A 14,312-nucleotide genomic window follows, 5' to 3' on the forward strand; every position below is an offset into this window, starting at 1 on the left:
AGATTTTCTCCTGGTCCGCGTCCGACTCCCCCCAGTGAAACCCCCTCACGTCCCGGTTACGCCGAATGCGAATCGCCAGGATTTCAATCGTGAGGGTGAAAAGCAGCGGGGACAGCGGGCACCCCTGTCGTGTCCCCCGCTCTATCGCAAACTCCCTGGATAGCCTTCCATTGACCCTCACCTTCGCTCTGGGGTTCGAATATAGCAGCTTCACCCAGCATAAAAACTTGGGCCCTAACCCAAAGCGTTCGAGCGTGCCCATCAAGAAGGGCCAATGTACCGCGTCGAACGCTTTCTCCGCATCCAGGGAGAGGAACCAGTGGGGTTCATCCCTGTCACAGACCTCCTGGAGCCAATTGTGGGTGCGCCGTAGGTTGAGTTTGGTGGCCCTATCCGGGAGAAACCCAGATTGGTCCGGGTGCACTAGATCTGGGATGACCCGTCGTAGGCGCCGCGCCAAAATAGTGGCCAACAGTTTGGTCTCGATATTAAGGAGAGAGATTGGGCGATAGGAGGAGCACTCCTCCCTGGGTTTATCCTCCTTATAGATTGGGACTATGGTGGCTAGGGTCAAATCTGGCGGGAGCCGCCCTGCATCAAACGCCTCGACGAACAACCCCTGCAGGTGGCGCGAGAGGAGGTCTCCCGTCCGTTTGAAAAACTCCGCCGGAAAACCGTTGGGGCCCGGCACCTTCCCGGGCTTCAACAGCGCCAGCGCCTCCGTAATTTCGTCAAGTGATAAGTCTGCCTCCAGGGTCTCACAATCCTCGGGGGTCAACTGTGGGACTTCCATATCTCCCAGAAAGGCCCGTACTTCCTCCGCTCCCCCTAGGTCTCTAGCCCGATAAAAATTTTCGAAGTAGGCCGCGAAGGCCTCCGCCACGGAGTCATCTGTGGACGCCCGCGCGCCCCCTTGGAGCCTGATCTCGTCCACCCACCTAGCAGCTCTCTCCCGCCTACTCAGCCAGGCCATAAGTTTCCCTGATTTGTCACCCACATCATAAAGACGGTGTAGGGTGGCCAGTGCCTGCGTGCGTGCCTCGTTCGTTGCCAATTCCCTGTGAAGCTTTTGGGCGTCAAGCAGTTTCCTAAGGTCTATCTCACTCCCCGATCTATGGTAATCGGTCTCTAGAGACAGTATGTTCGCCTCCCCAGTTGCAATTGCCTCGTCACGCTTCCTCCGAGCCTCACCCACCCTAGATTGGAAGCAATCCCTCAGGACCGTTTTCATGGCCTCCCACAATGTAACCCTGGACTGAACTGAGCCCTCATTCTCCGCCACATACACTCGGATGTCCGCCCTAATACCCCCCAGAATTTCAGGTGTCTGTATGTCCCATGTCGACATGTGCCAGTGGGCCCGCCTGCCGCCCCCATCACGCCCTATGTGTGCAAGCAGAGGGGAGTGATCTGAAATGCCCCTTGCCCTATACTCGGCCTGGTCCCCTAACGATAGCTCCTGCCTCGAGGTGAAGATGTAATCTAATCTTGAAAAGACTTTGTGTGCCCCGGAGAAGAAAGAGTATTCGGTCTGTGTGGGGTGGAGCCATCTCCAGACATCAGTGAGGCCAAGCGTGTGCATCTGACGTGCAAGTGCCGTGTCTGTTGTTACTGCATGGGTGTTGCCGGACCTATCTCGTGCCGTGCACATCACATCGTTGAAATCCCCACCTATAATTTGCACCGTGTCAGCCGTGTGCAGTAGTAGGTTAGTGATCTCCTGCATTGTGCGCGCCTGAAGTTTGGGTGGGGCGTAGACCGACAGTAGCGTGTACCTGCGCCGCCTCCAGGTCCCCTGTACCCCCGCAAACGTCCCCTGGGGATCTAACCATGTGCGCGTGGAGGTGAAAGGGGTCGTTTTCCTAATGAGTATGGCCGTGCCCCGTGAGTCCGTGGTGTACCCCGCATGTGCTAGTACTACGTATTGGCCCCGAGCCAGAAAAGCGCACCTGTTCCCTCTCAAATGCGTTTCCTGTAGGAAGATAATGTCTGGCGCTGCTCGTTTAATGTAGGCCGTGACCAGGCCTCTCTTGATTTTGGAGCCCAGGCCGTTCACGTTCCACGTGAGCACCTTCACCCCGGGCCCGTCTCGGGACGATTCAGTTAGTGTACCTGCCATTGTGTTGCTCGATGTGAGAAGTGTGGCCCTCCCAGACTTCGCCGCTTGGTGTAGAGCTGTCCCCCCCCCCCTTCAACAAACCAACACCCCAACATGAGGCAATAACAAACCCAACGTATCCCCCCCACCCCCACCCCACCTCCCTCCCCTTCCAGCTGCGCCCCAACATGAGGCCATACTATCAATGGGAGCAGGTCAGTCGCCCTCCCGCACATCCCTCCCAAAACTCAAACAACAACCAGAGCGAACTCTGGGGAAAGAAGAGTAAAGTACTTGAGGGGTTTCGTGCCAACTTGCGTGCTCCTAGTGCGCCGAGTTGCCGTCTCCATCGAGTCTCAAGGGTAACAATGTTCACGAGTGGGAGTCCTGCGTGTCCGTTGACGGGCCGTGGCCCGACAGTTCCAATTCCATGTGTCGGATCTCCTTGACCAGCGGATGTAAGGATTCCTGCAAAAGTTCCATGTCCTCAGCTCCGGATGAGAGGTCCTCTGACTCCTCCATGTCGTCCCCTTCCGATCTAGCGCCCCTCCGAGGTGCGCTGGTTCTCGCACCCACCGCCGGGTTGGGGGACTCCGATCCACCAGCCCTCCGGTTCTCCGCTCCCCTGGTGCTATACGGAGTCGCTGTGTTCATATTGTGGGTCCGCCGGGAGCGTATTCTCTGGGGCCTGGGCAGTTCCCACCGCGGCTTGCTACGGGCGGTTTTGTCCATGGCCTCTCGGCTGGCCACCTCCCTACTGTTCAGGATGGGGCGCTCCTCCAACCACTGCCATGCCTCCTCCGGAGTAGCGAAAAAGAATGACTTGTCTTTGTAAATCACTTTCAGCTTGGCGGGGAATAGGAGCATGTACCTGATTTGGAGGGATCTCAACTTTGCTTTAACCGCGTCGTACGAGCGGCGCTGCTTCGACACTTCTTGGCTATAGTCGGGGAAGATCATGATCATGGCGTTCTCCAGGCGGATCTCCCCCAAGACTCTGGCTTCTCGCAGGATCAGGTCTCTATCAGCAAAGTTCAGAAAACGGGCAATGACTGGCCGGGGTCGGGCCCCCTCCGGGGGTTTCGCCAAGAGCGCCCTATGCGCCCGTTCGATAACAAAGCAGGACGAAAATGGCGCCGTCGGGAAGGTGGTCTTGAGCCAATTCAGCAAGAAGGCCGCCATGTCTTTGCCCTCGATTCCTTCCCTAAATCCCACAAAACGGAGGTTGTTGCGCCTGGACCTATTTTCCGCATCGTCCACCTTCCACTGAAGGTTGCGGTGGGAAGCCTGGAGTTCCGCCATGTCTCTCCTAAGTGCTGTGATGGCCTCACCATCCTCCTTCAGCCTCTCCTCCGTAGTCGTCACCCTCTCGGACAGGTTTCGAAAGTCCTGGCGGAGCAGAGTCACCTCCGCGCCCACCTCGCCGATCTTGGTCTCCAGCGCCGAGCGCGACGCTTGTATATCCGTCCTGGACGCCTGGATGGCCTCCAGCAGCACCGTCATGTCGGGGCGGGAGCCCGGTGGGTCGGCCACTGGTCTCGGGGCTGCAAAGTTGTCCATGGGCACCTGTTTCAGCGCCCTGGCGGCCGTGTCCTTCTTCCCCTTCATGGTCCCCCACGTGGACAGAGGGGGGATGGATATTGCAAGAGCCGGATCCCGGGACCCGAGGGGGGTAGACGGGGAGCAAGTGATGGGCGGCTCGACCCGCGCTCAGCCCGCGCTCTCCGCTGGTGCGTCGCACCGGTGGGCGGAGGTCGGGGAGGTGTCCCGGTCAGGGCGGCCTGGGCGCGTCTGGATGTCCGGCCGCTCCCTTGACGTGCCTCTCCCTTCAACTCCCAGCTCTCCACCGTGGCCCGGCTAGGCGTAGCACTCACCGCCCGCCGCCATCTTGGTCCAACGGCTCCCTCGGCCAAATGTCCAGCGCGGGTCTGGAATGTCTCCCCGGGTCAGCGCTTCAGGCGTGGACCAGCCAGGGCGTGTCACAGCATGGTCTGTCTCTTGGTCCGACCCCCGTCAGTTGAGCTGTGGGCAGCGATCCCCCTTTTCTCCGCACCTCGCCGCCGCCATCTTGGCCGCTCCGTCCGCGGCGCAGGCACTCCACGCTCGAAAATCCGAAGTAGGCTCACACAACCACCCGGGTCACCAGTGCGCTGTGAAACGGAGAGGTTTTCCCGTAGGGTGGTGTGATTTTCAGGCTCGATGGCAAGGATTAAAGTCGGATTCTGGGGCAACTCGGCCGGAGCTCCGGCGAGGCACGTCTAGTCAGCCATGCCGTTGGCCACGCCCCCCCGGTCTCCCATATTCTTATCATGGTGGGGAAGATTGGCAACTATTAAAATGATGCTTCTTCCCATTATTAATTTTTATCTTTCTATGTTGCCCATCTCCCTCCCAGCGAATTTTTTCACACTCATCAACTGCATCCTTGTTCATTTTCTTGGGAACAAAATCGCAAATCCAGGAAATCCCTATCCCGTCTTCAGCAACCAAAACATCTTGGAGGTGTTATTTTTCCCAATCTCGTTAGTTTTCATTCTTCCTTCACGTTAAAACAAATCTGGCCATTCCTTGCAGATTCATCCTCTTCCCCTACCACTGCTTGGAGTGCCCTAGAACTAGCTCAACTTTCGCCTTTCCCTTTCCCTTTCCTTGCTGCTACCCATTTATCTCAACATTCAAATCGATTTCTTTCACCCACTTTTAAACTCTCCAGGGCGTTGCCCTCTCTTTGTTTTGCTCCTCTCTTTCACAAGTACATTTCCACTCCCTTACCCCGTTATGGTACAATCACTCCCTGAAGATCAATAACAAAGCCCTCTTTTGGAAAGAATGGATTGACAAAGGTATTATGTACGTGGATGAGCTTTTTGTCAATGGTTCCCTATTGGACCTCTCGACCATTCGCTCATCCTTTCTATTATCTAATAAACATTCTCCCCAGTTCTCTGATTTTACATTAGCCCTTTCTGCTCTCACCTCACACCACACTACCTTATCTGATATTGCCCCGCCTAATGCTGCCCCACTAGATTTTATCACCCCACATAAAGCTGCTACTATTTACAAGATCCTTTCCCGCCCTACTCCTGATCGCCCTAAATCAAAATCAGAACTTGCTTGGGAAAAAGATCTGGCGCAGGAATTTTCCTTTCATATTTGGGAGTCTATCTGGTCTAAAATTCATACTGTATCTCGTTCGGCTAGTACCACTAAGACTCTATTTTTTATAATCTACTTTTTTTTACTCCCTCTGACCCTTTCAAGTTTAAAACCCTAGACTCTAGTCAATGTTGGTTATGCCCTCATCCTGATGGTAATCTATTTCACATGTTTTTTCATTGTTCCTTGGTCAAATCCCTTTGGCAACTTAGATGGTGCAAGCTGAATGAGATTTTAAATTCCAATCATACTTTTGACATTGTTCATATTTTTTTAGGTGGTTCTTCTCCTATTCGGAATGTTTCATATACTGTTCGTCAATTTATAGATTTGTTCATAGCCATTTCTCTACAGATTATTACTTCGAACTGGAAAGAAACTTCAAAGATATCCTATACTGCATGGTGGAATTTATTATGTCATCATAGACTAGATCGTGCCCATGCTATGTCTACCTCTCTTCTAATTAAAAGAGATCTGTTATGGTTGCCTTTAACTGATTTTCTTTCCAGACCTGAATCCTAATATGCCCCATCTTCTCCTTTTAACCTTCTCATTTATCTATCTTCTCCTATTTTCTGCTTTCTTCTCCTCCTCCCTTCTTTTGTTTCCTTCTTTTTCTTTTTCAAAATTTTAAAAAAGGCATTTTCCCTTTGTATATTCATTATGCTTCCCCTCCGGGATTCTTTGTTTTATATTTCACATTCATTTTGTACTATCAAATTTCCTCAATTGTTCTTATTGATTGTGTTCTTGTACTATTGTTTTACTTGGCATATCTTATTCAATAAAGCTTTCTAAACTTAAAAAAGGAAGAAAAATGGACTGCCTGTAGTTTACGTGAAATGTAAAACAATCAAATTACTGTAAAACAATCCACAGTCCCCATCAACATAACTTTGTATGTAAATCAAAAGGGAGGGATTTGATGAAGTTTTGGTTGCGTATGAATGTTAGGGTCTCCTCAGGACAAAGTCAACTGACTAGGGAACCAACATACGAGTCCTGATATGCGTCGAATGTAATCAACTGAATCTCACAGCCTGTTCCAAGGGATTCTTTGCGCCTTCATCAGAACTGTGGCACTTACAATTCCCAGTACCAGCCCATAAGTTGTGAATACATCTGCATCACAATCTGCTTCTATGGAACCTTAAGGTGCATGCTTCGATTCTGAGACAATTATGTCTGAGGATTGTTTTACAGCCCCTTATTATGTAGGATTATGAATTATATGGAAAACCCGGGGGAGTTGTACAGTGTCTTAGTTCAGGTATGTTGTAAATACACGTGAATTTTTTAAGCACTGCCTCGTCTGCATGGTGATCACTTTCTCACATACCATTATATATGAATTGGTAATGTTGTATTTGACAGAAACTACAATCAGTTCATTGTTCTGTTTCTCAACATTCATTAAATGATGAAGGAATTCTATGTTGCATTAGATGGTGGGTTTTTCTGAATTATTAAAAGAGATCCACGGTTTGGAGTCAGTCCCACTGTAATAATGTTAAAACAATATACATGGACCCTAGTCCCCGTAGGCTTAGAAGGGTGTCCTTCTTGGTTTGTTCTCCATCTTGCCTTTCAGCCTAGATTCTGTGTCATAATTTTGGAAGATCTGATGTGAAAAAGTTACCTGCACAAAGAGTGAGTATCAACTTTTGGAGATTGGGACATGTTCCAAAGATGATCATCACAGCTCGGTTGCCTCCTGGAAAGATCTGTGTGAACCTCGATGGAATGAGACTGCTCCAGAGACAAGTATGAGGAGATGTGGGTCCAAGACAGCCTCCATCATCTACAGCCATCGGTAAAGCTGCCCAACCCTACCCAGCCGCTATCCCTAACCAGACTCCATTAGCTACAGGACTTTATGTTCTAGTGACTGTCTTCTCGCATCATCCCACTGTTGTATTCCTACATGATGTCACCTGATGTCACCTGTAGAATTATTGCATGTCATGTAGAATGTATGAGTGTCAGGAATGATTTCAGTTGGTGGAAATCTGGTAAAACTACTGCCTGCCTCTTTTGGATGCTCCGGTGGATGTTAAGTTGTTTTCCTTCTACATTAAAACTACTTGGTGGAACTCCTTGTGTGGACTCATCTCTACATAATTATTGGCAACGTTTGGGAACCAAGTCGTGCAAACCAGAAGATGGATTTTTAAACAACGTTCACTCTTCGATTTTTTTTTCTTTCCATTCACGTACTTTCATTTGCGTGGTGTTTTTTATGGGACCAGGACTTGTGCCTTTGGACAGTGTTTATTTGTTTTCTCTTTGCTTGGAAGTATATATTATTTTTCTTTCAAGACCGGAATCGTTTGAAGCGGAGAAACAGAAGCGGAGAAACATTCTATCAGTGTTTCCTAAACTGAAGAACCACGTCGGCTACAACTGAGTTTTGTGCGATTAACTTTAGGAAAGAAAACGTTTTACTTACGTTTTCTTTCTCTCACCGTTAGTCCGCGCATTTTTCAAACCCTGGCTGAATCTTGCGCTCGCTGCGCCTGTACTTCCACAACACCGCAACTTAGCAACGCGGGGAAGACTCCATTCTACGGCTGCGAGTCCCGTGACTGATCTACAGCTGTGAGTCGCGCTGCTCATTGTGCATTGTGGGTATTACCCTTTCACCTTCCTGACGTGATGACGTCAGCAACGTGCCACCATTTTGTTTTTTCTTCGTGAATGACAGGAAAGGAATATTCACGAAGCATTTATTCTTTTCATCATAACTTTGTTATTTTTATTCTTTTGCCGATTTATTATTCGGCGTTCTACCAACATTTACCAACTTTTACTAAGGTACTGGAATTTATTTATTTGTTTAATTTTTAGTGTTTGTTTTAAGAAAAGTAAAACAGAATGTCTAACATTGCTGCTCCACCTCACTTCCTTCAAACTGCTGGTGAGCCAAACATTGAATGGGATTTATGGTACCGAATGTTTTTAGCCTACGTTGACGTCCTGGAAAAGGATGGGTGCTCAGCCAAACGCAAGTTAGCTCTTCTTAGACATTGTCTTGGTGGAGCAGGTATTAAGGAATTTGACAATCTTCCACCTATTGATGACTCAGGAGATATTGATGTTTTTGAAAAAGCTTGTAGACAAATAAAAATTCGTTTTGGAAGAAAAATAAATACTGTAATGGAACGTTTTAAGTTTTATTCCCGCGTCCAGAAACAAGATGAATCGATTGAAGATTATGTTTCTGCTTTACGCTCTTTAGCTTGTTCGTGTGCTTTTGAAACTATTCCCGTCTTGCTGCCAAGTTGCAGGAATACCGTTGTGAGGTTGTTTATGGTCCTGGACGTTTTAATGTGCATGCGGATTGCATGTCAAGTCAAGTCAAGTCAAGAGATTTATATAGCGTGCTACATACCCAGAGGGTCTCAAGGCGCTTGAAGAAGGGTGGGGAATTACTTGTCAAATATCCAAGTTTTAAGTTGCTTTCTGAATGCTAGGTGGTCTGAGTGAGGCGAAGGTGAGTAGGAAGTGAGTTCCAGGTTTTAGCTGCCAGGTAGGAGAAGGATCTACCTCCCATGGTGGTTTTGTTGATGCGAGGTACAGTAGCAAGGGCTTGGTTGGAGGATCGTAGCTGGCGAGAGGGGGTGTAGAAGGAAAGTCGTGCGTTGAGGCATTCGGGTCCAAGTTCGTAAAGTGCTTTGTGTGCGTGGGTTAGGAGGCGGAAAGTGATCCTCTTATTGACGGGGAGCCAGTGGAGGTTTTTCAGGTGACCAGAGATGTGGTCTTTACGCGGGATGTCTAGTATGAGTCTGGCTGAAGCGTTCTGGATGCGTTGGAGTTTTTTCTGTAGTTTTGCGGTGGTACCGGCGTATAGGGTGTTTCCGTAGTCCAGGCGGCTCGTGACCAGTGCGTGGGTGACTGTTTTTCTAGTTTCGGTGGGGATCCAGCGAAATGTTTTTTGAGCATGCGAAGAATGTTGAAGCAAGATGATGAAACGGCGTTGGCTTGTCTGTTCATAGAGAGTGAGGAGTCCAGGATGACGCCCAGGTTCCGTGCGTGGTCCGTCGGGATGGGTGCTTTTCCAAGGGCCTCTGACCACCAAGAGTCATCCCAGGCGGAGGGGGAGGTACCTAAGATAAGGACTTCTGTTTTGTCTGAGTTCAGTTTCAGACGGCTGTGCTTCATCCACTCGGCTACTTCTTTCATTCCTTCATGTAGGTTGGTTTTGGCAGTGTTAGGGTCTTTGGTGAGTGATAGGATCAGTTGAGTGTCATCAGCGTAGGAGATGATGTTGAGGTTGTGTTGGCGTGCGATGGCCGCGAGGGGGCTCATGTATACGTTGAAGAGGGTGGGGCTGAGTGAAGATCCTTGTGGTACACCGCAGATGACTTTAGTGGCCTCAGACTTGAATGGTGGGAGGCGGACTCTCTGGGTTCTTCCGGTGAGGAACGAGGTGATCCATTCCAGTGCTTTTCCTTGGATTCCGATGTTTCTGAGGCGCTGTAGAAGGGTGCTATGACAGACTGTGTCGAAGGCTGCGGAGAGGTCGAGGAGGATGAGGGCGACTGTGTCTCCATTGTCCAGTAGAGTTCGAATGTCGTCTGTTGCTGCGATGAGGGCGGTCTCAGTGCTGTGTTTGGCTCGGAAGCCGGACTGTGAGGAGTCGAGGGATTTGTTGGTTTCGAGGAAGGCGGCGAGCTGGTTGTTGACAGCTTTCTCGATGACTTTGGCCGGGAATGGAAGAAGCGAGATGGGGCGGTAGTTTTTGAGTTCGGTGGGGTCAGCTGTGGGTTTTTTCAGAAGGGCGCTGAGTTCTGCGTGTTTCCAGCTTTCCGGGAAGGTGGCGGAGTTGAGGGAGCAGTTGATGACGTCTCGGAGGTGTGGTGCTATGATGGAGTCTGCTTTGTTGAAGATGTGGTGAGGGCATGGGTCTGTGGGGGATCCTGAGTGGATGGAGTTCATCAGGCGGATGGTGTCCTCAGTGGAGATTGGGTTCCAGTCATTAAGGATGTTCAAGGGGGGTGAAGGTCCTGCAGAAGGTTGGGTGGGTTGGTCTCCGGGTCGACTGTCGAAGCTGTTGTGGATGTCTGCGATTTTGTTGTGGAAGAATGAGGCTAGGGAGTCACAGAGGGCTTGAGAGGGGGTGATGTCGTTGGAGTTGGCTGATGGGTTGGTAAATTCTTTGACAATGTTGAATAATTCCTTGCTGTTGTGGGCTTTGTTATCTAGTCGGTCTTTGAAAGCGGCTTTCTTGGCAGATCGGATTAGTTGGTGGTGTATGCGGGTGGAGTTTTTGAAGGCGTCCCTGGTGCTGGTGTTTGGGTCTTTTTTCCAGGCCTTCTCGAGGGAGCGACACAGTTTCTTCGATTTAAGATCATCGTTGAACCAGGAGGCGTTTTTGCTGCCTAGTTTGGTTTGACGTTTTTTCAGCGGTGCTAGGATGTCGGCGCTGTTGGATAGCCATTGGGTGAGGTTAATGGCTGCTTGGTCGGGGTTTGAGGGGTGGGCAGGGGGGTTTTAAAGAAGCGCTGAGGAGATCTGGTCGATGGTGATGGTTGTGGGTTGTGGTCTTATTGTAGATAAAGTGAACGCAGCTGTGGTCCGTCCAATGGAGCGCTGTGGTGTGACTGAAGGAAACACGTTTGCTGGAAGTGAAGATAGGGTCGAGTGTGTGACCTGCAATGTGGGTGGGGGTAGTGACAAGTTGTTTGAGTCCAAGGTTGGCGAGATTGTCTAGAAGGGTGGTGGTGTTGCTGTCGTTGCTCTTTTCCAGGTGAAAGTTGAGGTCTCCCAATAGAATGTATTCCTCGGAGGGGAGGGCGTGTGGGTGATAAAGTCAGTGATGTCGTCACTGAATTGTGCACGGGGCCTTGGAGGCCGGTAGAGGAGGGTGCCTCTGAGTGTGGTCTTGGGGTCGGTGTGGATCTGGAAGTGAAGGTGTTCGGCGCTGGCAAGGTTGATGTCAGAGCTGGTTGAGATGCGGATGGAATTCTTATGGACGATAGCGATGCCTCCTCCTGTTTGGTCGGTGCGGTCCTTACGGATGATCTTGTAGCCTTCCGGGATGGCAATGGTGATGTCTGGGGCTGATGAGGCGTTCATCCATGTTTCTGTTAGGAAGGCGACGTCCGGTGAGATGGTGTCTAGTAGATTCCAGAGGTCGATGGCGTGCCTGTGGACCGAGCGGGTGTTGAGCAGGATGCATTGTAGGTGGTTGGTGTCAGATATCTGGTTGGTGTCCGATATCTGGTTGGTGTTAGTGGATGAGGAGTTGTTCTTGGTGCCGTCGAACTTGCAGGAGTTGCAAGAGAAGGGTCCATGGGTGTGTCCAGGAGCGGCTTGGACGCAGTTGGGTGGACGGCCGGGGTTTAGGGCTAAGAGGGTGGTGGCGTCGTAAGTAATGCGGGTGGGGTGGGTGGTACGAGGGCCAGGGGGTCTGGCGCTGGGCGCGGTCCAGGCGTAGACGGGCTTACCTTTGGCGCACCTTCGGCGCGCAAGGGGCGAGATCGCTGCGCGTGAACGCTGCGCGTAGGTCCTACTGACATAAGTTGGGAAGTGGAGGGGGCGGAGCGTGGGAGGGTGAGCTGGGAGGCGTTAGCGAAGGGGGAGGGACGGGCTGCAGGCACAACAAAATGGTGGGCTCAAAAACAACTATGAGATTTTGGGGAGAGGCACACCGAATAAGGTATAACAATCAGGAAAAGGCACCCTGTTTTTCTCATAATTGTTGACCCAGTCCTTTTCCTGACAGAAAGGGTAGCTCCCTACTCATAACTTTTCCGGGCTCAAAAACAACAACAGGACGCTATGCGAGGGCAATGTAAATACAAATCAACAAATGCGAGGACTCAAAACAGCAGCGTTATGCACACAGGTCAGCAATTAATATTGTAAAGCCCTGAAATGGTAAACGACAGTAAGCAGCGCAATGCACGTAGGACCAAATATCAGCAATTAACTACGCAAATGCGGAGCGCTACGCTGGAAACTGGGCGCTGAATCAGGAATGAAAATGCCAATCAGAAATGAAAATGCCAGTGGATAGTCAGCGCTACGATACCACAGTGGCGCTTGTAGGTCGGGAGGTGGGCAGGAGCAACCGCTTCACGTGGAGTTCAGCTGGTCACAGGGGCTCCTCAGCCGAGTTGTTCCTAGTACTTCGTGGGGGGAGGGTGAGCTGGGAGGCGTTAGCGAAGGGGGAGGGACGGGCTGCAGGCACAACAAAATGGTGGGCTCAAAAACAACAACAGGACGCTATGCGAGGGCAATGTAAATACAAATCAACAAATGCGAGGACTCAAAACAGCAGCGCTATGCACACAGGTCAGCAATTAATATTGTAAAGCCCTGAAATGGTAAACGACAGTAAGCAGGAAAATGCACGTAGGACCAAATATCAGCAATTAACTACGCAAATGCGGAGCGCTACGCTGGAAACTGGGCGCTGTATCAGGAATGAAAATGCCAATCAGAAATGAAAATGCCAGTGGATAGTCAGCGCTACGATACCACAGTGGCGCTTGTAGGTCGGGAGGTGGGCAGGAGCAACCGCTTCACATGGAGTTCAGCTGGTCACGTTTTCCCATTAGTGATTGTTCGAACATGGATTTTTCTGACGAGTGTGATGTGGCTTTTACTTTGAGTGATGTTAACTTAATTGCAGGGAAAGATCAGGGAAATCCTATTACTGAAAGTGTTTGGTCAAAAGCCATGCTTCACGATTATGTTCTTGGGAAAGTAAAGGTTTTCTTAAAAAATGGTTGGCCTGAAGAGAGGAAATTGACTGGTGATTTGGCTTCCTTTTTTAAGGTTAAGGATGAATTAATGGTTATTGATGATACGGTCTATAGAGATGACAAAATTGTTCCTCCTTATGATGTTCGAGAGTCTATTTGCAGCTTGGCTCATGAGGGACATATGGGAATGTCCACAACCAAGAGAAGAATTAGAGAATTTTACTGGTGGCCTAGTATGGACGCCATGGTCGACAGGTGGGTCAGGAATTGTTCTCCGTGTTTTTTAAGTGATAAATCTGTGAAACCGATTTCTACTGGAATTTCTCCTGTTGAATTTGCTTTTGGACCCTGGAGAAAATTGGGGATTGACATCATTGGTCCTTTCAATTATCAGTCAGGGAAGGATATGTTTGCTGTGGTCCTTGTGGATTATTTTTCGAAGTGGCCCGAATTGAAGATTGTAGAAAGGGTCAATTCTGAAATTGTTATTGAATTCTTAAACAAAGTTTTTTGTAGAGAGGTTTTACCAGAAGAAATTGTTTCCGATAATGGGCCACAGTTTGTGAGTGAAGTCTTTGATTCATTTTTGAAAGTTTGTGGTATCCAACATAAAAGAGTTTTGAATTATTCTCCACAATCCAATGGCCAGGTGGAGCGCTTTAACAGGGTAATTAAGGAGTCTTGCCAATTAGCCTTGCGGAGTGGTTTGAAATGGAGAAAGGCCTTACAGGCCACTTTGTTCACGTATCGCATGTCTCCCAACTCTGTTACCGGCTTGTCTCCTTTTGAGATGCTACGCTGTAGAAAGCCAGGCACGAAAAATTTTCCTTGGTGGTTGAAGGCGAGGGACTCTGAGTATCTGGAGTTAGATATGAAGAATGTTAGAGATCGTGTTGGTAAATACCAAGAAAAAATGTTACAGAGTTCTTCTCAGAAGTCTGTTTCCTCCAAAATATCTGTAGGTGACTTTGTGAGGGTGATATTTGGTGGTATTATCCCTAAAGGCGTTTCCAGGTGGTTTTCTCCTGTTAAAGTCACTGAAGTCTTCAGTAAGGCTGTTAGAGTGGAAGGTGGGAAAATTTGGAATTTTAGACGCATCTCAATTTGCAGGTCCAATGCTTTGGAAAATAAGAATGTTTGTTTGGACATTGAACCTCTTGAAAGTCCGTCACTTCCTGTTGTTGATTCGGCCTTTCCCGGTTCACATGAGGTTTTTGACAATTTGGGATCATCTCATGTGTTTGTTCCTCTAACTTGTACTAATAATTCTTCCTTACAGCCTGCTTCTTCTAATGTTCATGATGTTGTTTCCAATGAAAATATTCAAGATTGTAATCTAG

General features: G+C 49.4%; 1 protein-coding gene across 11 annotated transcripts in view; it reads right to left on the reverse strand.

Moving 5' to 3' along the window:
• DCTN1 (dynactin subunit 1) overlaps positions 1-14,312 on the reverse strand; it is a 624,416-nt gene that overhangs the window by 395,545 nt on the left and 214,559 nt on the right. The gene's annotated exons all lie outside the window — the stretch shown is intronic.

Source organism: Lissotriton vulgaris, chromosome 3_1 (genome assembly GCF_964263255.1).
Source record: "Lissotriton vulgaris chromosome 3_1, aLisVul1.2, whole genome shotgun sequence".
Taxonomy (NCBI): Eukaryota; Metazoa; Chordata; class Amphibia; order Caudata; family Salamandridae; genus Lissotriton; species Lissotriton vulgaris.